We start from the raw sequence: 25,547 nt of genomic DNA, 5'->3' as shown, positions 1-25,547 counted from the left end.
AAGAAGAAAGAGAACACAACGTTTCGGCCGTGGAGCCTTCTTCAGGTTTTTTTCAGCATGGAATAAACCTATTACTTGTTCCTTTGCAGCCTACGCATGCTGACGCAGCTACCCACCTGAAAGAATTACCATTTCCAAAGATGTCTGTTGTAAGCCAGGTTCAATCATTACCATCCAAAGTACCGGTTTTCCCTTGGGGCAAGAGGGTTTCCTGTGTGTCTAGGATGTGTACTTCCCTTAAATAAAGGATGAATATGGGTACCATAGGTATTAAATCTCTCAAAGCTCAGAGTTAAACTAAAAAACCCTTGGTGAGTGTGTTATAACATGGATGGGTATTTATAGTCCAGTGCCTCCTATTTTACTAGAGATTCTGTTTGCGATTCAGAACTCGGGATCAAAATACTCCTAGGTACAGAGTAATTTTCACACCTTCCTGCTACCATGATCAGAGCAGTATTAGATTAAATATTTCATTTATTGAAAGCCCAGTTTTGAACAATCATTTTCATTTGAACTTACTTTTTTCAAAGAAGGATCTGAGGTTCACTTCTTGAATTAAATCTTTTGGTAAGACTTCTATTTTACATTTAAACCCATGTTTAGCTGTGTTTTTTAGATTTAACTGAACCAATTTCTGTGTGTGATAATGTCCTTGAATTCTGACAACATCACACTAAATTACATGATATAAAACAGCTAATGTTTCTAGAGATAAAGTTTCTGGGATGCTTCTAATTACTTTGCATTACCAGGGACAGTTTAATTCACCTTGTACAGTACTGAAAGACCAAAATGCTTTTTTTAAAAGTTATTTAACATTTTATAGAACTTTGTCTACTATGGCAACATGATGAGCTTGGCCACTTATCTTAGGATAAAGATAGGATAAAGGTTTATCTTTTGCACCTACCTGCCCCCCAGGGAAGGCCAATGCTTTCTACGTTGATGGTTCCCTACAGTAGACTGTACCTTATCTTCAAAGGTAATGTATATTGACCCAAATCAGTTTTGGAATCCAATCTACTGACGAGATGGAGCACATCCTTTTTTCAGGATTTTAGCATCATATGTTTAGTATATTTAGTCCCTAATGCTGAAAGAAATGATCATAGAACATTTGGACACTTTGTGGGCATGAAATACAAAGAAAATCATGTTCTATGGTACAAGATAAATACAAAACTTAAGCTTTTATTTTAATTAGATTTGTTGTTAAAGCATAAGCAATGATTTATTACATTAATATATGTGAAAATAACATTTTAGCATCATACGTTTAGTATATTTAGTCCCTAATGCTGAAAGAAATGATCATTTGTTTAACACGCACGAGTCTGTCTCAAAGGATGCAGTGCTCCTGAAAGGGCTCTCAAACCCTGCGTTTCAGATGCCTAGCTGTATCCCTCACATGTGGCACCTCAGAATGACTTCTAACCTTACCTGTGGTGTCTTCAGTCCCTATTGCTCAATGCATGGTGTACGTACTGCATACATGTGTCTTGAGAATGAGGAATGGGCCCCTGAGACAGTCATTTGCCTGTTTCACAAATGATCGTATTTTACTAGAGATTCTGTTTGGGATTCAGATGTTCATTCGGATTTATTGGTACATGCCCAGGGCAGTAAGCAGTCTGAGGATTTATTTCCAGACAGCATAGAGCAGTGAAGCAGTGAAGTAGTGCATAAAGCATAAGCAATCATTTATTACATTAATATATGTGAAAATAACATTTTAGCATCATGCGTTTAGTATATTTAGTCCCTAATGCCAAGGACTCCAGCAGTCTTACAACCACTGCCCTGTTTGCCTCGCAAGACACGATCTCTATTCTGTTGTAATCCACGATGTTCTTCAGGTGATTTATCATGTCCTTCCTCGCCTGTTGAGAGGCCATCCTGATCTCTTCTGCCGTGGCGTGCTTCATACACGCCCTCTTCAAGTGAGCAGGAAGCTGATCAAAAGTATTCAGGCACATCTTCCGCACCAGGGGAATCCTCGCGGGTTTCCTTTGAAAATAAATAATACCATTTGTGTATAGAAACAAGCTAAGACTGATTTCTTAAATTATCCTTAATTTTCTCTCTCATAGTTTGAGCATAATGATTTTATTGCATTTATATAAGAATTGCTCATTGCTCCAAAATAAATTATGGTTTCATAAAAAAAGTGAACACTTACTTGGTCTCAGTCACAGACGTTCCAATAGAGGCCATTGTGGAGTTCAGCAACTGCAGGTCCTAGAAGTGGGGAAGGAATTTTAAAAGAGAAATTGAATTACAAAACAGAAGGAATGGCTAAGGGATCACTGAAATATATATATATACAAATTCCAAAGACTGAGTCCATATCTCCTTTAGGTGAGGACAGACTGGATCAAACAAAAACAACATTTGAAGTGAATTGCAAATGTATTGAGTTGTGATGCAACTGTAACTTGAACCTAACATGACTGGGGCGTGCATTTTTGAAATTGCATTTTCACAGCTGAAATACAAAATGAAGCTGATCGCAGTCCAAACTCAAGGTATTGTTGTAAAACTAAATATTCAACATGTTTCTACCTGTCCCTTTTCAGCTCACTCAGAAGTCCATAGCCTGCAGCCTGGTGCCTCTCTGTCTCTCCCCCTCCACACTGCTGGTCCAGTGGAGGTGCTGTTTGATCCTGCAGGATCTGTCCAGTCTCGTATAGTCTTACTGAGCAGCGCAGGGCTCCCTGGCCCCAGGTACGAACAGTGAGTGTCAGTGCAGAACAGCTCTCTGACACTTCGCTCCCTCACTCCAGCTGATCAGGGCAACGACACAGTGAGGGACCTTAAGGGAAGCAGTATCAGCACTGTGATCGTCACTGTGGGCGGTGAGCAGGTCTACAGTAGGGTCACTAGAGGGCTCTATATTCTTGACAGAGTGTGTTCTTATATCGTCCTCTGTCCAGATTGTCTTTCAGCTCACAGAGACACTGTCACCCTGTAGCCTGAAGCCTCTCTGTCTGTCCCTCTGTTCACTGGAGAGCCAGTGGGGCTGCTGTTTGATCCTGCAGGAGGTGGAAACTGGACCTCAGTGTGTTCTGTCCAGAACAGCACAGCCAGCTGTGTCCCCCAGTACAGTTTTTATTTTTATTTTTGATGATTAGCCATATGTTGATTACAATATTGTACATAATGTATAATTTGAACTCAATATTTTTCAGGAGTGAATGATTGTATATTTTCAGAATAAATTTCGAAACCAAATTATTGTCCCTCGATCTCTGTCTCTCTCTCCTCCTGCTGTCTGTCTGTCCCTGCCTCTCTGTCTCTCTCTCTCTCGGTTTGTTTGTCCCTCAATCTCAATCTTTCTCTTTGCCTGCTGTCTTTCTGTGCCTTCATCTTTGTCTCTCTCTCTCCTTCCTTTCTATCTGTCTCTCTGTCTGTCCTGCGTTGTCCCAGCTGGGCCTGTCTCCCCGGCTCTTTGCCTTCAGCTCTGTTCGCCGATGTCCCACCAGCCCGTCTCTCTCTCAGCCTGTCTCTTGACTTGCAGGAGGAAGAGGAGGTGGAGACAGCTCCTCCGGCAGGAGAGAGGAAGGAGGCCAGTGCTGGTCCCACCCTGCCTCCTGTCCTGTCTGTGGTGGAGTTTCGCCATCTTGTCTGTCCCTGGGTCTCAGTGTTTCTCTCTCTTTCAGCCCTGTCTGTCAGTGTCTCTCTCCTCCTCCTCTCTGTCCTCAGTGTGTCTCTCTCCTCCTCCTCTCTGTCCTGTGGTGTCCAGGCAGTGTGTCTCTCTCCTCCTCCTCCTCTCTGTCCTGTGGTGTCCAGTGGGTCAGTATTAGTGGGCTACACCCAGGCTCACTCACTGCGAGTCTCTGTGCTCTTGGGACACTTGACTCACCTGTCTCTCTCTTTCTCTCCCTGTGCTGTCCCTCTCCTGCCCCCTCTCTCCCTCCAAGGACTCCAGCTGGAGGAGGTCCAATCACCTCCTCCTGTGAGACAGAAGAAAAAGAAGGTGGGTAATGCTCTGATCCTCTCTTTACTCCTGTCCAGTGTCCAGTCAGTGTGTCTGTATGAACCCCTCTCTCTCAGTGCAGTGTTCATGTACTGGAGTGTCCAGTCAGTGTGTCTGTATGAACCCCTCTCTCTCTCAGTGCAGTGTTCATGTACTGGAGTGTCCAGTCAGTGTGTCTGTATGAACCCCTCTCTCTCAGTGCAGTGTTCATGTCCTGGAGTGTCCAGTCCGACTCTAAACGTGACTCTCCTGTCTCTGCTTCAGAAGCGCTGGTGCATCTTTTTGAAGTCCCTGAGCTGCATGTCGGTGGAGACAGAAGATCAGGACGAGCTAATGGAAGTGGCGGAGACCGTATCTCAGGAGAGGAAGAGCGAGGGAGAGGAGGAGCAGGCTGCTGGGAAGGACAAGAAGAGGAAGAGGAAGAGGAGGTGCAGGTGAGCAGACAGGGGGGCGCCGCCCGGTCGTGTCTGTGATTCAAGGAGGAGTCTCCTCTTGCTGTTTGATGTCATGGTGACGTCTGTGTCTGTGTCCCTCACACCTGCAATAACAATATTCTTTCCAGGTTCCTTTCCTGGTTCTGTGCCTGCTAAGATCTGGACTGGACTGTGCTGGACCGGAGCTGAGGGGCCCCAGACTGTGCTGGACCGGAGCTGAGGGGCCCCAGACTGTGCTGGACCGAAGCTGAGGGGCCCTAGACTGGACTGGACCGAAGCTGAGGGTCCCCAGACTGGACTTAATCTGTATTGTAATTTTTGTTCTTTTGTTAAGCATCAATAAAAAATTTTTTTTTTAAATCTGTTTAGCTTTTGGTTTTTTCCCTCCCCGGAACAACGAACAGAGTCTGTCCTTCTCTTTCATCCCGGAGAGTTTGTGGTTGATGGATTGAGGCCGAGACCCCTCGTCTTCGGCGTGCCACCAGTTGGCGGGGATATAGCAGGGGGGGCATCGTGTCCAATACTCCTTGAAACGAGACAGATTTCAAGCCACCTCCGTCTGAAGAGAAGGAAGTCGACCACGAAGTCCAGGGTGTCCTAGGAAGCTCTTTAGCCATCGTTTGCCCAGCAGCCATCTCACCCTGCAGCTCCCAGCTGGCAGCCCCCTCCCCACTGGAGCCCAGCAGGTGGGAGCCTGGTCAGTACCTGGAGGGGAGACTCCTGGGAAAAACTAAGGTTGCTGCTGGGAGAGGTGTGAGTGGGGCCAGCAGGGGGCACTCTCACCCTGCGGTCTGTGTGGGTCCTGATGCCCCAGTATAGTGACGGGGGACACTGGACTGTAAACAGGCGCCATCCTTCGGATGAGACGTCAAACCGAGGTCCTGACTCTCTGTGCTCATTTACAATCCCGGGGTGTTTCTGGAGAAGAGTAGGGGTGTTACCCCAGTGTCCTGGCCTGATTCCCCCCCTGGTCTTGTCCCATGATGGCCTCCTAATCACCCCCCCTCTCTGAACTGGCTCCATCCCTCTGCTCTCCTCCCCACTGAGAGCTGCTGTGTGCTGAGCGGACTGGAGCATCATCCAGGTGGGGCTGCACACTGGGGGGGCTGGAGGGGATCCCCCTGACCTGGGAAGAGCCATGAGTGGAGAGTCCAGAACTGGACTGGGGACACAGACCCCATGGACTGACTGGACCGGGGACACAGACCTCTGGACTGACTGGACCGGGGACACAGACCCCGTGGACTGACTGGACCGGAGTCACAGACCCCCGGACTGACTGGATCAGAGTCACAGACCCCCGGACTGACTGGACCAGGAACTGCCTGGGATAAATCAGTGAATCGATCTGTCAGATCAGCCAACCCTCTGACAACCCAGCAAGCAATTAGATCAGTCAAAAATCGAGTTAGTTAATGAACAAGTTAGTTGAGTTAGTCAATGATCAATTAATCAGTCTGGGCTGTCAAATGATTTTTTAAAAGCTCTCCCTGCAAAACCAAAGTCAGCTCTCCCACTGGTTTCTGGAGCTGGTGCTGAACTAACGTCTTTCATTCATTCCCAGACTTAACAACATCCAGCACCACCACTCCTGCTCCCACAAGTCACAGTGAGTATGGCTGGAACACCACTTCAAGGGTGTGCACTGGGAACACTGGGTATCCTCTGAACACTGGGCGTGCACTGGGAACACTGGGTATCCACTGAACACTAGGCACTAGGGAACACTGGGCCAGGATGGCTTTGCTGTACCTAATCAAACTCTGTTTCTCTTTCAGACTTTAATAAAAACAGCGCTAATTGTTCAGGTGAGAAAGTATATAACTTCATTAAGGGTCTCCGACCTCTATATGAATTAAAAATAAATTATATGCTGTTTAAAGGGGACAGCGGGGGCTGAAGTAGACAGGATGGCTGTGCAGGGCGTCATCAAACTCTGTTTCTCTTTCAGATTGTGATGCATGTTGCACTGATTGTTCAGGTGAAAAAGTATATAACTTCATTAAGGGTCTCCAGCCTCTACATAAATGAGGAATAAAAGATACGTTGTTTGCACATTGGTTAAAGGGGACAGAAAGGATGCCTTTGTTGTTCCCTGATGTTGTGGGCAGAGCCCAGACACAATTATCCCTAACTGATACTCACAATACTACATCATGCTTGTGTTACATAACGCTCATATTACATTACATTTGTATTTCCTTCAGAAAAACGCAGGATAGGTTGGTGGAGACCTATTAAGGGTTTCTGAAGTCTACACTGGGCAGGTCAAACTCTTGCTCAAGATGTCCTCTTCGACAGGAAGCAGGCCTGTGCAAACTGCAATGACCCGAAAGTACGACCTTTATTAAAAATGGTTAATGACGGTAGCTAGCGATTGTTAAACAAGGTAACAGATATAGAAGACAGACAAAAAAAAACACCCTAGATCAGAGAAGGACTGCTTTCCCCTCTGGGTAAGAAAGGCCGACTGCATTTCCGGGGGAGGAAAGCTGCTTTAGAGGAAACACCGGAGAAGCAGAACTCAAACACTGGGAACACTGGGTATCCTCTGAACACTGGGCGTGCACTGGGAACACTGGGTATCCTCTGAACACTGGGCGTGCACTGGGAACACTGGGTATCCACTGAACACTAGGCGTGCACTGGGAACACTGGGTATCCTCTGAACACTAAGCGTACACTGGGAACACTGGGTATCCTCTGAACACTGGGTGTGCACTGAGAACACTGGGTATCCTCTGAACACTGGGTGTGCACTGGGAACACTGGGTATCCTCTGAACACTAGGCGTGCACTGGGAACACTGGGTATCCTCTGAACACTGGGCGTGCACTGGGAACACTGGGTATCCTCTGAACACTGGGCGTGCACTGGGAACACTGGGTATCCTCTGTACACTAGGCGGGCACTGGGAACACTGGGTATCCTCTGAACACTGGGTGTGCACTGGGAACACTGGGTATCCTATGAACACTGGGTGTGCACTGGGAACACTGGGTATCCTCTGAACACTGGGTGTGCACTGGGAACACTGGGTATCCTCTGAACACTGGGAGTGCACCGAGAACACTAGGTATCGGTGTACAGATGCAGCCATTCAAAATGGGTGAGGTATTTCGCGGCATACCGCGACACGCCCACCGGGGTATCACGCGGTTCACGTGTGTCACGTGACTAACTATCCGGCGTCGCCTTGTAAAACCGCCAGGGGGAGCTTAACCTCTCATGTACAGCATTTGAGCCTTTAATTTTGAACTGTGTATTACAGCATGTTAATCATCAGTCATTAAAATGTTGGTATATTTTATGAAAGCAAGATTGCTCAGTTGGACAAAAGTACACAACCTACCTTTATCAGAAATATTTATGCATCAAAGCCTTTACTGAAGATATTACTAATAGTATTAATAATGGATGACTTTGGACAAGCTGTATACTCAAAGTATAATTTCTTTAGCACATTTGTACAAGCACTTGGAATCTGTCCAAGCCATACTTTGTCAGGCATTTTGTTTTACTTCAACGGGCATAAAAACTTCCTTGCTTTTAACAGGGCGTTTCATAATTTCTAACTACAAAAAAGATTTAAAATGCGACACCTATCATTCAACTAGAGCTTAAAATATCACAAGGATCCTCAAGAGCACAGCAAAGAGTGTATTAAAAGACACTGGTCTAGGTGCGTGACTACCAACTGGCAGGTTGTGTGCTCGAATCCAGCTGGTGCTGGACTTTTCATTTTTATTTATTTTTTAATCGCGTAACATAAACATATTATCGTATGCAAACTGTACTGTATACAGTATGTATATGTATATTTAATGTCTTAACTGTGCCCGTTTAAGTATTGAATATTCATATCTAATTTTACCACTGAAGGGAAATCTTAGTAGCTGAGCATAAAAAGAATAGGAGCATACTGCAACGTGTGTGAAGGCCATAAACAATATTAATTTTGGAACATAAACATACAGTATATGGCTGGTCTCGGTACTTTAAAGAAAACATACACGAAACATGGTTTCATTATGACCAGAATCGGTCTTGAGATATTTTTAACTTGATTTACAGTATTTGAGAGGTATGTCTTAACACCGATACTACAGTGCTTAAGTACTGCTCACGTATATGTTTCTAGGTTTATATTATGCATTTCATACGGTCAAATTACTTTTGAGCAACTAATAAGAACCGCGAAACGATATGCGTTTTCGTTTCGTTTTGTGCTGGGACCCGTGGATTGATTAGAGATATCAAGTACATACAAGTCATTTTTTAAATGTTGTAGTTTGTCTTGAAAAAATGTTACGAGTACATCATCTATCAACAATTACACAGGTTATGTTTCCATATTGCGGATTTTGGTTACGTAATATTATTTTCTAGATTTCACGTTGTGAATATGATGGGATGTCTGATGGGATGTTTCTAACAATCCATCCTCTGTAAAACGTCTTCTCTAGTTGTCCTGCATATGTATTCGCTAATGAAGCTGTGTGTTCTGAGCCTGGATCTCTACATTTCTGTATGAACCAGCTTAGAGGGCTAAAGACAGCTTGTGTTTAAATTGAGTGTAAGGCAATTTATGCTTCTAAAGTCATGGTCAGCATTTATTTTTGTACTGTGCTGTAAACTTGTCCTGTGCTAAGTCACATTATTTTATAGCGTTTTTATAGCGTTATCAAATACGGTGTTACTGTAGTTTACCGAGTCCCATGTCACATGGTCTGTGATTGAAACCTGTAAAACCGGTTTAATTCGTCACAGCCAGCACTCTTCAGGTGTGAGGGTCTTCTGCTCAGAATGAAACGCTAAAATGTTTGTGTATATTCTAATGGTAGTGGGGGCAGGGTGTGTGGGAACAGGTTTGGTTGAAATTGCATTGGAGATCTATGTTCTTCACACCTGAAACATTTTCTCTGAAAGCATTTTCTTCGCAGTTTAACCGATCTTGCTACAGCATGTTACAGTTTACTATTATTAACCATATTAATTTTAAGTGCTTAATGTAAAATCTTGTAAAAATATATTTTCATTGTTCAAATATACATTAAGTCTGACTATCATATAATAAGTTAAATACAAAACTAAAGAAAAAATAGGGTTAAATATAATTCAAAATATTTTGCTAACAATGTTAACTGTTTATGAATAATAAAATGTATTAACTAAGGAGTAGGATGGCACAGTTGTTAGTATGTTTTTTGTTTTGTTTCTTTTTCATAAATACAACAGTAGTACCTGATGTCTCAGTGGCTTTCAAAATTAAATTATGCATGCAAACCTGTGAACTAGAAAGATAACTAAGATATCCATCCATTATATTCCATAATATCCATGAAATATATGGCGCCAGGGCACCTCACCGTGTCAGGCCACCAGTGTGTCACACATATTTCAGCGCCATATACGCGATTAAAAAATAAATAAATAAAACTTGAAGGTCCAGCACCAGCTGGATTTGAACACATAACCTGCAAGCTGGTAGTCACGCACCTAGACCAGTAGGCTACAAGACAGCTCGCATGAACAGGCAGGCGATACAGCCCTACACAGCCCTGCCGCAGTACACGGATATAATCATACCGTTATTAAATTCTTGAGATACGCGATTCCATATTATATTCCCTTTTAATCAAATTCTAAAAGTATGCTTGTTGACTCCAGTATCACGTTAGTTAAAGACTTCGAAGCTTACAATGTTTAGGGAGAAATGGAATACTGGTGTGTATTTTTTTCTTTAAAGTACCAAGACCAGCCATGTACTGTATGTTTATGTTCCAAAATTAATATCGTTTATGGCCTTCACACGCGTTACAGTATGCTCCTATTCTTTTTATGCTCAGCTACTAAGATTTCCCTTCAGTGGTAAAATTCAATATCTACAACGGGCACAGTAAAGACGTTTACAGTAAGTCTTTCTACGACAGACCAACGGACCACGAGTGCCCCTGTCGGTCAACCAATCACGCACCGCGGTACCCCGTGTCATCTTACCTGCGGTACGTGTCTGTACCGCTCACTTTGAATGGCTGCATCTGTACACACATAGACACCGCATCCACTCTTAGGTACAGATACACTATAACTAACACTAATGCAGATACTGCCAATATTACAACACTAACACTATCATCAAACCCTATCATTGTTACTAACACTGACAAAAACAACTACTAGACTAATAATATGTATAATAACAGTAATACTGTCATGAAACCTAACATGATGATGAGTGTTAATACTCTGACACTAACAGTATAATTATCACTAAATTTAACATGAAAACTAGCATTAAAACTAAATTTAAAAGTATCTATCATCACAAAGTCACATGTATACTTGTATTATTAGTAAAACTACCAGATATACTCTCACTAATATTAACATGAATACTAGCATTAATACTGAAACTATCAGTAATGTCATGATCATTAATACTCACATAGACACTACACACAGTCTATTTCCCTGCACTATTTCACTCTTGCTTCCTTCCAATAAGGACGGAGCTGCGGGAGAAAGGGCGTTATAGATGATCGCTGTGAAGAGCTGCTGCTGTGCTTTGACATCTGAGCTCTGTGGAAAACGATCTCAATACAATTCTGAAAAACGCGACTCCCAGAACGCCAGCCGAACAAGTCTCCACAGCCGAAGCTGTATCTGCTAGGCGGCGCAGTTGTCGTGCACAAAGAAGGCTTTGAAAAGCATCAAAAGCATGTCATTCCGAGTTGGTCGTTTGTGTTTTCTGTTCAGATGTGAAATACCGGGAGACAGAGAGCGATGTCTTCCTCGTTAGAGACCGTGGTTTGATTCCCCGACAGCGAGTTGCTCTCCTTCTACCTCCTTAGAGAAAGGACTGCCTTTCACTTCTCTGCATTTTCTTTCACAGCGTCGTGCACCTTTTCATCACTTTCAGAGCCTGTGCACAGCACACGACTCGACATCAGGATGCGCATTGAAGTGACAGCAGGAAGCTTTGCGACATGCACTGTGCAGATCCCATAGATCCCCACACTAGGAATCCCCAAACAGTGAGCGTGGCCACTGTGTTTCCACCCGGTTTTGAACCAGCGACCTTTCGCGTGTGAGGCAAACGTGAGAACCACTACACAACGGAAACGATGGGAAACCATGCACAGTGACCCAGCGCTGAGCTTCGCCAATGCTATTCAGCTGCTTCCAGTGCCTTCGTTGGAGTGCGCCGATTGACCGTGCTCACCAGAGACCAGCACGCCTGTCATGGACGGAGCAGGAAAGGCTGCGCCACATTCTACAGCCCTCTCCACGCAATCGACGCAATCGGGCTACTGAAGTGGAGAAAATCTCCTCTCCAGAAAGTGCAAATATCATCTTGGAGAGTATAAATTCTATTGCCGAAGGTCAACACTATCTACCAGAGTCACCCCTCCCACCTCCTGCAGGTTTCCGAGCTGCAGTGATGATCACTTCGCCTCACAAGCGAGAGGTCCTCGGTTGGAAACACGCGCCCCTTCTTCTTGTACGTTTTGCACATGATCGAGTGGTTTTAGTGTGGCTCATTCGTACACGGTGCTGATCTTTTGGAAAGCAGGAGGCAAAACTGACACATTCCCATACCGGGAAATGAACCTGGCCCGCCTGGGTGAAAACCAGGAATCCTAACCACTAGCCCATATGGGAGCATGCAGCCTTCTTCCGTGTGTCATGCAAGCAAACTGTAATTGCTGTTTGCACTTAGAGTGTCGAAGGGTTGATGTATACTGGGGCTCAGTTGAAATGCAACATCAGGACTTTTCCGACTCCTGTCACACGAAGAGAGCATAGCCTTTTCTGCCCTGCACGTGTGTATTGGTAACTCGCCGTGATTGTATAGTGGTCAGTACTTTGCGTTGTGGCCGCAACAACCCCGGTTCGAATCCGTGTCACGGCAGAATAGGGGTGTCTGCTTTTACTACTTGCATGAATGAAGGCAAAAAAAAGCCTATCGATGTGAACAAACGGCGGAGTACTGCCTGAGTGAATCGTTGATGAACGACAGAGGCCACTCCGACCTCTTCTCGGTTTTCTTCAATGACTTACTAAGGATCTTCTTCACATTTGCCCATGCAGGGGAAGCCAGTTACACCAAAGCAAATGCAGGAAAGTGCATTTCAAGCAGAGACCAGTGCATTTCAAGGAGGGACCTGTTTACACCGAGAGTGGTCGGAGTATGGAACAATGCGCCAAATGCTGTTGCTGGATACGATTCTTGATGAGATCTTGGGCTCACTAAGCAGGTAATGACAGGTACCGCTCGCTCCCAATGCTCGCTCGAAGACAGCCTTTTCCATCGGCCAGGGCCCCTGGCACTTTACTGTCATTCCCTTTGGCCTGTGCAATGCCCCGGCGACGTTCGAGAGGCTGATGCAGAGGGTGTTGGCATCGGTCCCGTGGAACCAGTGTGTGCTGTATCTGGACGATCTGTTGGTTCATGCCCAGGGTTTCGACCAGGCCTTGACGAACCTCCAGGCAGTGCTGGCCTGCATCCGCCGTGCTGGCCTGAGGCTCAACCACAACAATTGAGAGCTCCTGCGGCGGGAGGGGACCTTCTTCGGACATGTTGTTGGACCGCGAGGGGTGGCTACAGACCCAGGTAAGGTTGCTGCAGTGAGGGGATGGCCGACTCCCCGCACCGTCGCAGAGCTGTACAGCTTTCTGGGGTTGGCTTTGTATTATCTGAGGTTCGTCCGGGACTTTGCCAGCATCTCTCCACCGCTGCACTGCCTCACCGACAAGGGCCGCTGTTTTGACTTGGACTCGGGCTGCGAGACGGCTTTCGGTCGGTTACGTGAAGCTCTGGTGGGGGCCTCCGTGCTAGCCTATCCCGATCCGTGGTTACCGTATATCCTGGATACCTATGCAAGTGACTTGGGGGTGGGCGTGGTGCTGGCACAGGAGGGGCCAGATGGGAGTGGGTAGTTGCCTACTACAGTCGGGCTTTGAATAAGGCTGAACGGAACTACTGCGTGACCCGTCGCGAGCTTCAGGCCATACCTATTCGGGACCCGATTCCTGTTGAGGACCGACCATGCGTCCCTCACCTGGCTGCTCCACTTTAAGGAGCCGGAGGCGCAGATGGTGCGATGGATAGAGGTCCTGCAGGAGTATGACTTCACTGTTGTGCACCGTGCTGGATCTCGCCATCTCAATGCCGGCATTCTCTCGCGGCGCCCCTGTGAGGTTGCGGACTGCCACTACTGCTCCCGGTGGGAGCAGTGTGAGGGAGCCGTCTGCACAGTGACGGAGGCGAGCACCTCGGCCACAGCCCTGGAGGGGCTGCTGGGGGTGGGCATGTCAGACCTGGCACAGCAACAGGCAGCTGATCCTGACGTGGGGCCGGTGCTCCGCTGGAAGGCAGCAGGAGCGCGGCCTGTGCGAGAGGAGCTCCCCCAGCACCCAAAGTCCGTCAAGGCCCTCTGCGTCCTGTAGGAGGCCTTGGAGGTAAAGGACGGGGTGCTGCGCCGGGGGTGGCAGGTACCCTCCAGTGGCGAGATACAGTGGCAGCAGGTGGTGCCACAGTTGCTCCGCGAGGCTGTGCTCATAGTGGTGCATGGCCAGCCGGGCATGGGGCATTTCGGCTGTAAAAAAACCCTGCAGCATCTCCGAGGCCATTTTTATTGGGGTCTTTGCCACCGGGACGTGGAGCGGTACTGCCAAACGTGTGCAGTGTGCGTGGCGCAGAAGGGTCCCCTTGAGTGCTCTCGGGCCCAACTCCAACAACACCAGGTGGGGGCTCCTATGGAGCAGGTGGGGGTGGATGTTTTGGACCTGTTTCCGCGCACCGAGGCCAGAAACCACTATATCCTGGTAGCAATGGACTATTTCACGAAGTGGCCGGAGGCCTACGCCATCCCGGACCAGAGTGCCCCCACGGTGGCCAATGCACTACTGGAGGGGATGTTTGCCAGGCTGGGGGTGCCGGAGGAGTTACACAGTGACCAGGGGCGTAACTTCAAGTCCCAGGTCTTCGCCAGAGTGTGCCAGCGCCTGGGGATCTCTAAGACTCAGACCATCCCGCTGCATCCCCAGAGCGACGGGTCTGTGGAGCGGTTTAATCGGACGCTCCCCACCCAGCTGGCCTCCCTGGTGTCCTGTCACCAATGGGACTGGGACCGCCACCTCCCCCTCGAGCTCTGGGCTTACCACAGTCCAGGAATCTACCGGGTGTACCCTGGCCTCACTCATGCTGGGCCGGGAAATGCAAACCCTGGTGGACCTGGTCTTCGGCCCGCCGCCCGGAGATGAGTCGGCACCACCAGCTGGACCGGACTACGAGTAGGACCTGCAGCAGTGGATGGGGCGGGTGCACAGCTTTACCCGGACCCATCTGACTCAGGCGGGAGTCCGGCAGAAGCGGCACTACGACCTGCGCTGCAGGGGGCCTGCCTTCCTGCCCTGGGACTTGGTTTGGGTGTACAGCCCGCACCGCCGCAAAGGCCTCAGACCTAAGCTGGCGCCTTTGTGGGAGGGGGCCGCTGAGGTCCTAGGGGTGGTAGGCAAGGTCTGCCACCGGGGGAGAGTGGTGGTTCTGCACCAAGACCGCCTGGCCCCCTACTGGGACCGGGAGGAGGAGCCCCGCGGGGAGGCTCCGGAGGAGCAGCCAGGGCCAGAGCCGGCCTACAATGGGGTGACGGTGGGCCGCCGGCCACCACCGCTTCGTAACAGCTGCTCACGCAGAGTTCCACAGCCTTTAGCCTAGTATGAGTATAGCCTGAGGGTGTGTTCGATGTCGGCGGGACACCAGACGCTTCAGGTGGGGACAGTGTAACCCCCCTGGCCCGGTGGTGAGGAGGAAGCGCACCTAGGCACTCATGGTACCGCGGAGCAGGTTGGGAGTTGTAGCCAGGGAGAGTCTGAGGGTCAGCTCGATGACCAGCAACTGACCCTGCATATGTAAATGGTGTTATAGTAGTTTTAGTGTCCTGTGTAGCCTTATAAGTGTATAGCCTGTTGTTAAGTAATTACCACCCGAACGATGTGAATGTGTTCCATCAGTCTCCTCATGTGTGTGTATGTCCTGTGTTTGGTTTTGTGTGGTTTCGATAAAAGAATAAAGCTGTCGCTGGTTTACTATCACGTCGCCACTTGTCCTTTCCTGAGGGAACCTGAAAACAGTACAGTATTATAGCATGAACCCCTGACGATTTTCTTGATACGTTTTATGTGCTCTTTTGTATTGTATGTATTTTTGTTGTTCAAATAAAAAGTAAAAAACACAACTTTCCGGATGCGGCTGCTGTAAAAATAAAATGACATCAAGGGTGCTGTACGCAGAGGTCTGAAACCTGCTCCACAGAAGATCTTTATCCAGAGGTGTTAAAGAAGTCGAGATCTCGCCATGAGAGGGGAAGCATCTCAGAAAAAGCAGGTGCAGTCAGTTCCATGGTCATGGTCATAAAGTCGGGCGACAAGAGCAAAACCCACCCGGCTTCCTCCGGGCAAGTAATGAGCAATAATATTTCAAAATTACAGTTCGGATTTATTGGAAAACTTCACAAGCATAATTAGGTTAGGACTGTAAAATTGTTTTTTAATATCTTGGTATATTTACCTTCATTTTAATATAGATATAACCATAAATGATGTTAAGCATATTGAACTTTTGTCGTACTTTTTAAAACATTTTAGCTGAGGACACACGCCGACTATTATACCTTGTGATACATGCAAAACATCTGTAAACGAAGATGTAATTACAATAAAATTGGCAATTAACAGAAAACCACAATTTGTATAATATTATTCCTCGATATCAATGATCAATTGAAGGATTTGAAGAAACTATCAAAGAAACAGCAGCAATAGCAGATGATTTTGGTTTTGAACCCATCTTTACACCTCAATAATCCATTTGTCCTCGAAAAAAGAAAAGACAGGCATATTTTGAGTCTCATAATTATCCTCTGCTCGATCCAAAAGAAACGTTGATTGCTTCTGTACTTTTTTGGATTTTCTTACGAAGATCTCACGAAGTATTGCCAGGATCTATATTTAGCGTTCGGTAGCGATAACACTGCTGATATTGATTGAGTAAAAATCTATGATGTATTGACAGCTTTATCTGAAGCAAGAAATCCTCGAACGCCGCTTATGAAGTGTTGGGATTCATACCAAGAAATGCCTTTTGTTTTCCCACCCAAAATGCTACTATTACATTACACATTATGCAAACATTACCAGTTTTAGTAGCTACTGGGCGCGATTTTCCAAAACTGAAACTAATTACAAATTATTTAAGATGAACCATGTCCAAAAATTGTAAATCAGGATTAATATAAAATCAAATGAAATTACTACAGAAGAAAATGTTTAACTGAAATATGAATAAGACTATGCAAGCCTACAAAATAGAACAATTCAATATTTATAACTTATTTTTTTATTTTTTGAGAAATGGGCTCACACACCGGAAGACACTAACGTTTCTCTTCGTTAGAGTATGTGAATAACAGTTTAACCCCAAATGTTTGTAATTGTGATTCTGTTCAAATTTAAAAAAGCATCTATCAATAGTAAGAAATTATCAAGAAAGTAAGAAATTGTATTTCATAAACTGTAAGACATGAAGACATTTACAGGTGATATCCTTTGCTTTGTCTTTTAACGCAAGCGGTCAGGATCCAAGCCCAGGTTCGGACGGTTGTGTTTCTCTTGTAATCATCAAATGTCATTGTTTTGTCCATCAGTTCTTTCTCGAGTTGTACCATGGATATTTTATACCATCAATACTTTTCATGCTCTTTTGCATTTTCCTTCACATACGGAAAGAAACTCAAGGCGTTCTTGTCACTGTGCTACACAGTACAGGACACGCAGTGAGGAATTCGCGCAGCTTTCAGCGGAATCCAGAGGGAGGACTCGCTCAGGAAATCCCGGGTGAGATTCAACATCCCGGGTGAGGTTTTTCTGCACCAGCCACGACAAGTTTGAAGACGTTCTCTGGATTTCCTGAATGTGACTTTAAATTAGTTCACATTCTTTGGTAGTTAACAGAACTAAATAATTTGGAGGTACATTTAAAACTTCAGAGAACACTGTAGCACTTCGAGTTTAATTGTGTAAACCTGGCTCTCTATGAACACGAGCAAAGAGTTCTCACTCAACAGAAAACTGCGATGTGAGCACAGTAACATAAATCACTTGGAGAAACCAGGGATTGAACCCAGGACCTCATACATTTAAGACAAGCACTCTACCACTGATCTACATCCCCAACAAAGCCGCCTGTGGAAGTGACTTAGAGATGTGCAGGTGCTCACAGAACACAATCCATCTTTTGCATCTTTTAAGTGCTCTTGATTAAACTATGCATAGAAAAACAGCAGTACTGATGATTTTCATGGACTGATGCACACTTGTTCTGTACAACTCCAGTGATAAAACCTTGTCTGTAAATATTGTAGAACGTAAAAGGGTGAAACAACGCTCCAACCGCAGGAATGGTAACAGAAAGGATAATTTTCTTATTTAATACGTCCTTTTGAGATGCCTTGTCAACGCACACAGACGTTAGAGCTGAACAAATATTTTGTACACAAGGCGGCAGTGCGATATTAGAATTCTTGTCTTCTTGATGGATTCAGACTCCTTCTCAGAGGTCCATGCTCACCAAATAAGTTTACAGCTGTAGCGGCAATGCCTGTTAATAAGACAGAATTAAGCATTGCTGAGCTTTCCTAAATGAGGCCCCATCTCACTCTCCCTCTCTGTGGTGCAGCCACTGAGAAAGTATTCTTGCAGGCTGATTTAAGATGTTTTCTTTTGTTAAGGGACAGCTCTTAAACGGAGATGCACTTAGCTAAGCCTAACTATCATGATCAATGGTCATCCATTGGCGCCTATCTGTCTAGGGAGTGCCGAATGGACATCTGGACTGTATTCCTAAGTGTCAGGAGTAAGTGACTCATATCTCACCTTGATCAACCAATCAGGGATTGGCAGGGCGTGGTAACACCACGTGGGTCTCCAATGCCAGCCAAACTCTCAACCAATCAGCACACATCTGTGTCTTGGTCAAAAAGGGAGCGCAAGCTCAGATCGGGGCTCTCCTTGGCCATTTCCGCGCATCCTCAGAGACAATCACGTGACAACTGCTGTTGTCTGCACTGGGACTTGGACTCTGTTCTAAGCGCGAGGCCGAGGATCCCGTACGTACTCAGAATTCTACCAACGTGAATGCTCTGCTTGATCAACGGCAGCCTACAGTTGGACCCTCGTCGACAACCTGAATAGCTTATTCAGAAGCAGCGCTGGTCCGGGAACGAACCAGCTTCTTCCCGGGCAAAAGAGTGACTTGTGAGGACTTGCGGTCGTACTCTGTGCATAGATACTTTCTACTAGCCAGCAGGACTGCTGGTAGATCCCCTCGGAGCAACAACTGCCCTGCGCGCCGCGGTTAGATTCCTCCGCCCGTCCAACTCCGAGCTGCACCTCGACTGGTTGGCCGGTAGCCAGAGGACGCCGGGACAACGCCCATTGGACAACCGCTGGACCGAGGCTGCAACAGAGCCTGTCAGCTGGTTTGGTGTTCGTGCCGGGAAATTCCAAATCCATACAGAGTGGATAAGTAAACTCCATGTTCTACATTGCGTCTCGAGAATTCAATTGTACCTCAACACAAGTTGTTATCAATTTAATTCATGAGTATTGCATTTACTTCCGAGTTTAGAGTAACAGTGGGTAATAACACTGATTAGCGATTTGGTAACCGAACGATATATATTGACATATATTCTCTGTTGTGTATCTCTTTGTGTTTGCATCTCTTCGAGATTATATACCTTGTATATTGATAACCCTCACAGTAAGGTCTGCCGCTTGTATCCAGGCAGACTGGTATATGTTTGGTGCACAATTTATATTAATCACTGTATCTCGTGTATTGAACCCGTGTGTGTGCGTTGTTAGTTGTTCTGACGATTGATTTTCTAAAAGCCACAACGAACCACCTCGTGATTACTGCTACAATGAATAATTGTCTCAGTAAACCCATCAAACCTCTACACAGCTAAGGAAGAGTAGCTCGGAAAATACCCAACTCAACAAGCGAGTGCGTTGGTTGCTCTTGCTCTTAATGCAAGCTGTTTTTTATTTCGCATTAATCATTATTAACCAGAAACAGCTGCACAACTGGTCGCATTTGTGATTGTCACTTCTCTGCTTCAGCAAGGTCAATAAAAGACTCTGAAAGTAGTAGAGAAAAACTGAATTAAAATCATATTAGCAATTCTGAGCGATATCTGCATACAGGCAATCCAATAAGAACGTTGAAATCTTTGAATATCATCTCTCTATATATTGCGCTGCTTTTTACTTGGAGTAAAACTATTGGATTGAAGGGTTAAAATGTATTGTTGTTATTTGGAGAAATCAATGAACTCATGATTTTATATGTTTTAAAAGACCGTCATGCGCACAGAAAAAAGACAGTGCTGATTAAATTTTCTGGAGACGGAGCACTGATGACCTATCCGAGCCAATTGATAAAGCCCACCCAGTGGATACTCTAGCAGAACGTGGAAGAACGTTCACCATTGTAACCAAGGCAACACAGGAACAACATCAAGAAGCACAATCAATTCCCCATTTAAATCTTTCGTGTAAGGTATGCCATGTGAAAGCATGAAGTAAATCCCCTCATCTCTTTTGAACACGGACAAGGTATTTCTGATGGAGCGCAATGAGCAAAGATTTAATAAGCTACTCCTGCCGATGATTCAGCTTAAAGAAGTAAAAGCTTCACAAACAAAAGCAGCTCGCTACCACAGCCAATATTAAATGTACTTGGTGGCACATTACCATTTGCACTGGCTCAAAAGTGGTCTCGGCAGACGTTGTTCCCTACGTAAAGCTGAAAGCGCCAAAGAGCATTTCCATTGAGAAAAAAAAATCTTTCTTGATGTTAAACATAGAGAGCCTGCCTTTTAGAAGTTCTCCCTCTAAACACCTTGTGCAGCCTCCCGACAGACTAACAAAAAGCGCCTTTTCACCAACTCAATTTATAATACGCCCCTCAAAACTCACAACCGAATAACAATCCATCCGTATATTTGATTTCCAAGATCCATTCAAGGCAACTTGGCTCTTCGCAAGCAAATAATTTCAGGGAAGAAACTCAGTTTAGTCAACTACTGGTGCATTCAGCACACCACTTGCTTTCGCTTGTCAGGGTGGCCGAGTGGTCTAAGGCGCCAGACTCAAGGACATGTGTCTTTCCAGCTGGCTTGGGTGTTCTGGTCTCCAAATGGAGGCGTGGGTTCAAATCCCACTCCTGACAGCTTCCGTTTTTTACCTCTCTTGAATTGTTCCAGTGCTAGCTGACAGTGAATGACTGAAATATAAAAGCAGCAGAAGAAAGCAAGCAACTCAGTGCAATTTGTGAGTATTTTGTACTGTTAAAATGACAGGTTTTCATACTTTTTGGAATTCGTAGCTCAAGAAGTGACTCCTGTTCCATTTTCTATTCACCAACTCGATTTGCATTCCGCCCCTCACACCTCACAACAGAATAACAAACGGCTTCATGTGCCACAGCATTCCCCTGTAGATTCGGTTTGCACTATGAATTAGGCGACCCCGAATGAAATATTTTAGTGTTGGCTCAAATGTGAGGAATTTCATGAACCCTCAAAAAGGAATGCTTGCAGAAAATGCCAGCAATTCAAAGCGTGTAGGCAGCATGAACAGACCAATTCTGCAATTTCTTTTATCGTGGGCGGTGCTTTCCGAGTCGATGGCTCTGCATTAGAAATGAGAAGTGCTGAACTCTAAACACGTTCTTGCCATTACTGCTACTCCTGCTGCTACTCCTTCGTCCTCGAAAAAAGAAAAGACAGGCATGTTTTGAGTCTCAAAATGATCTTCTGGATCCACAAGAAACATGTAAATTTGATTGATTCCGCAGTATTTTGGATGTACTGTACTTATAACTTCCATCGAAGAGAGACTTCATCAGTTGCATGAAATTGAAACTTTCGACTTTTTGTCTGGTATTGAAAATATGTTTAAAAAAAACCATGAACAATTTTCTAACAAACAACTCATGAATTATTGCCAGGATCTATATTTAGCGTTCGGTAGTGATAACACTGCTGATATTGATTGAGTAGAAATCTATGATGTATTGACAGCTTTATCTGAAGCGAGAAGTCCTAGAACGCCATCTATGAAGTTTAAGGATTCATACCAAGAAATGCCTTTTGTTTCCCACCCCAACTGCTGCTTTTGCTTTACACATTATGTGAACATTACCAGTTTTGGTAGCTTCTGGGCACGATTTTCCTAAACTGAAACTTATTACAAAATTCTTTAAGATGAACCATGTCCAAAAATTGTAAATCAGGACTAATTTTAATATCAAATGAAATCACTAGAGAGGAAAAGGCTTAACTGAAATATGAATAAGACTATGCAAGCCTGAAAAATAGAACAATTCAATTTATAGAACTTATTTTTTTATTTTTTGAGAGATGGGCTCACACACCGGAAGACACTAACGTTTCTCTTCGTTAGAGTATGTGAATAACAGTTTAACCCCATTTGTTTGTAATTGTGATTCTGTTAAAATTTAAAAAAGCATCTATCAATAGTAAGAAATTATCAAGAAAGTAAGAAATTGTGTTATTTCATAAACTGTAAGACATGAAGACATTTACAGGTTATATCCTTTGCTTTGTCTTTTAACGCAAGCGGTCAGGATCCAAGCCCATGTTCGGACGGTTGTGTTTCTCTTGTAATCATCAAATGTCATTGTTTTGTCCTTCAGTTCTTTCTCGAGTTGTACCATGGATATTTTATACCATCAATACTTTTCATGCTCTTTTGCATTTTCCTTCACATACGGAAAAAAACTCAAGGCGTTCTTGTCACTGTGCTACACAGTACAGGACACGCAGTGAGTAATTCGCGCAGCTTTCAGAGGAATCCAGAGGGAGGACTCTTAATGCAAGGAGCTGGTTTTTTTTTCGCATTAATCATTATTAACCAGAAACAGCTGCACAACCGGTTGCATTTGTGATTATGTCACTTCTCTGCTTCAGCAAGGTCAATAAAAGACTCTGAAAGTAGTAGAGAAAAACTGAATTAAAATCATATTAGCAATTCTGAGTGATATCTGCATACAGGCAATCCAATAAGAACGTTGAAATCTTTGAATGTCATCTTTCTATATATTGCGCTGCTTTTTACTTGGAGTAAAACTATTGGATTGAAGGGTTAAAATGTATTGTTGTTATTTGGAGAAATCAATGAACTCGTGATTTTATATGTTTTAAAAGACGGTCATGCGCACAGAAAAAAGACAGTGCTGATTATTTTTCTGGAGACGGAGCACTGATGACCTATCCGAGCCAATTGATAAAGCCCACCCAGTGGATACTCTAGCAGAACGTGGAAGAACGTTCACCACTGTAACCAAGGCAACCACAGGAACAACATCAAGAAGCGCAATCAATTCCCCATTTAAATCTTTCGTGTAAGGTATGCCATGTGAAAGCATGAAGTAAATCCCCTGATCTCTTTTGAACATGGACAAGGTATTTCTGATGGAGCGCAATGAGCAAAGATTTAATAAGCTACTCCTGCCGATGATTCAGCTTAAAGAAGTAAAAGCTTCACAAACAAAAGCAGCTCGCTACCACAGCCAATATTAAATGTACTTGGTGGCACATTACCATTTGCACTGGCTCAAAAGTGGTCTCGGCAGACGTTGTTCCCTACGTAAAGCTGAAAGCGCCAAAGAGCATTTCCATTGAGAAAAAAAAATCTTTCTTGATGTTAAACATAGAGAGCCTGCCTTTTAGAAGTTCTCCCTCTAAACACCTTGTGCAGCCTCCCGACAGACTAACAAAAAGCGCCTTTTCACCAACTCAATTTATAATACGCCCCTCAAAACTCACAACCGAATAACAATCCATCCGTATATTTGATTTCCAAGATCCATTCAAGGCAACTTGGGTCTTCGCAAGCAAATAATTTCAGGGAAGAAACTCAGTTTAGTCAACTACTGGTGCATTCAGCACACCACTTGCTTGTGCTTGTCAGGGTGGCCGAGTGGTCTAAGGCACCAGACTCAAGGACATGTCTCTTTCCAGCTGGCTTGGGTGTTCTGGTCTCCAAATGGAGGCGTGGGTTTAAATCCCACTCCTGACAGCTTCCGTTTTTACCTCTCTTGAATTGTTCCAGTGCTAGCTGACAGTGAATGACTGAAATATAAAAGCAGCAGAAGAAAGCAAGCAACTCAGTGCAATTTGTGAGTATTCTGTACTGTTAAAATGACAGGTTTTCATACTTTTTGGAATTCGTAGCTCAAGAAGTGACTCCTGTTCCATTTTCTATTCACCAACTCGATTTGCATTCCGCCCCTCACACCTCACAACAGAATAACAAACGGCTTCATGTGCCACAGCATTCCCCTGTAGATTCGGTTTGCACTATGAATTAGGCGACCCCGAATGAAATATTTTAGTGTTGGCTCAAATGTGAGGAATTTCATGAACCCTCAAAAAGGAATGCTTGCAGAAAATGCCAGCAATTCAAAGCGTGTAGGCAGCATGAACAGACCAATTCTGCAATTTCTTTTATCGCGGGCGGTGCTTTCCGAGTCGATGGCTCTGCATTAGAAATGAGAAGTGCTGAACTCTAAACACGTTCTTGCCATTACTGCTACTCCTGCTGCTACTCCTTCATCCTCGAAAAAAGAAAAGACAGGCATGTTTCGAGTCTCAAAATGATCTTCTGGATCCACAAGAAACATGTAAATTTGATTGATTCCGCAGTATTTTGGATGTACTGTACTTATAACTTCCATCGAAGAGAGACTTCATCAGTTGCATGAAATTGAAACTTTCGACTTTTTGTCTGGTATTGAAAATATGTTTAAAAAAAACGATGAACAATTTTCTAACAAACAACTCATGAATTATTGCCAGGATCTATATTTAGCGTTCGGTAGTGATAACACTGCTGATATTGATTGAGTAGAAATCTATGATGTATTGACAGCTTTATCTGAAGCGAGAAGTCCTAGAACGCCATCTATGAAGTTTAAGGATTCATACCAAGAAATGCCTTTTGTTTCCCACCCCAACTGCTGCTTTTGCTTTACACATTATGTGAACATTACCAGTTTTGGTAGCTTCTGGGCACGATTTTCCTAAACTGAAACTTATTACAAAATTCTTTAAGATGAACCATGTCCAAAAATTGTAAATCAGGACTAATTTTAATATCAAATGAAATCACTAGAGAGGAAAAGGCTTAACTGAAATATGAATAAGACTATGCAAGCCTGAAAAATAGAACAATTCAATTTATAGAACTTATTTTTTTATTTTTTGAGAGATGGGCTCACACACCGGAAGACACTAACGTTTCTCTTCGTTAGAGTATGTGAATAACAGTTTAACCCCATTTGTTTGTAATTGTGATTCTGTTAAAATTTAAAAAAGCATCTATCAATAGTAAGAAATTATCAAGAAAGTAAGAAATTGTGTTATTTCATAAACTGTAAGACATGAAGACATTTACAGGTTATATCCTTTGCTTTGTCTTTTAACGCAAGCGGTCAGGATCCAAGCCCATGTTCGGACGGTTGTGTTTCTCTTGTAATCATCAAATGTCATTGTTTTGTCCTTCAGTTCTTTCTCGAGTTGTACCATGGATATTTTATACCATCAATACTTTTCATGCTCTTTTGCATTTTCCTTCACATACGGAAAAAAACTCAAGGCGTTCTTGTCACTGTGCTACACAGTACAGGACACGCAGTGAGTAATTCGCGCAGCTTTCAGAGGAATCCAGAGGGAGGACTCTTAATGCAAGGAGCTGGTTTTTTTTTCGCATTAATCATTATTAACCAGAAACAGCTGCACAACCGGTTGCATTTGTGATTATGTCACTTCTCTGCTTCAGCAAGGTCAATAAAAGACTCTGAAAGTAGTAGAGAAAAACTGAATTAAAATCATATTAGCAATTCTGAGTGATATCTGCATACAGGCAATCCAATAAGAACGTTGAAATCTTTGAATGTCATCTTTCTATATATTGCGCTGCTTTTTACTTGGAGTAAAACTATTGGATTGAAGGGTTAAAATGTATTGTTGTTATTTGGA

General features: G+C 44.4%; 2 long non-coding RNA genes and 2 other non-coding genes across 4 annotated transcripts; 3 read left to right on the top strand and 1 right to left on the bottom strand.

The window, feature by feature from the left end:
* Positions 1-1,679: 1,679 nt before the first annotated feature.
* On the bottom strand, positions 1,680-2,243 carry LOC138242735 (uncharacterized). The gene is made up of 2 exons (XR_011191690.1): positions 2,183-2,243; positions 1,680-2,010 (listed from the first exon to the last, which is right to left on the bottom strand). It is a non-coding gene; the product is annotated as an uncharacterized lncRNA (long non-coding RNA).
* Positions 2,244-2,963: 720 nt separating this feature from the next.
* LOC138242734 (uncharacterized) lies at positions 2,964-4,746 on the top strand. The gene is made up of 3 exons (XR_011191689.1): positions 2,964-3,979; positions 4,244-4,413; positions 4,542-4,746. It is a non-coding gene; the product is annotated as an uncharacterized lncRNA (long non-coding RNA).
* A 15,854-nt stretch (positions 4,747-20,600) lies between these two features.
* On the top strand, positions 20,601-20,713 carry trnal-caa (transfer RNA leucine (anticodon CAA)). The gene is made up of 2 exons: positions 20,601-20,638; positions 20,668-20,713. It is a non-coding gene; the product is annotated as a tRNA-Leu (tRNA).
* Positions 20,714-23,473: 2,760 nt separating this feature from the next.
* Positions 23,474-23,586, top strand: trnal-caa (transfer RNA leucine (anticodon CAA)). The gene is made up of 2 exons: positions 23,474-23,511; positions 23,541-23,586. It is a non-coding gene; the product is annotated as a tRNA-Leu (tRNA).
* Positions 23,587-25,547: the final 1,961 nt, after the last annotated feature.

This window comes from Lepisosteus oculatus, chromosome 14 (genome assembly GCF_040954835.1).
Source record: "Lepisosteus oculatus isolate fLepOcu1 chromosome 14, fLepOcu1.hap2, whole genome shotgun sequence".
Lineage (NCBI taxonomy): Eukaryota > Metazoa > Chordata > Actinopteri > Semionotiformes > Lepisosteidae > Lepisosteus > Lepisosteus oculatus.
The sequence above is the reverse complement of the archived record's forward strand: the minus strand, read 5'-3'. Positions and strand labels throughout refer to the sequence as shown.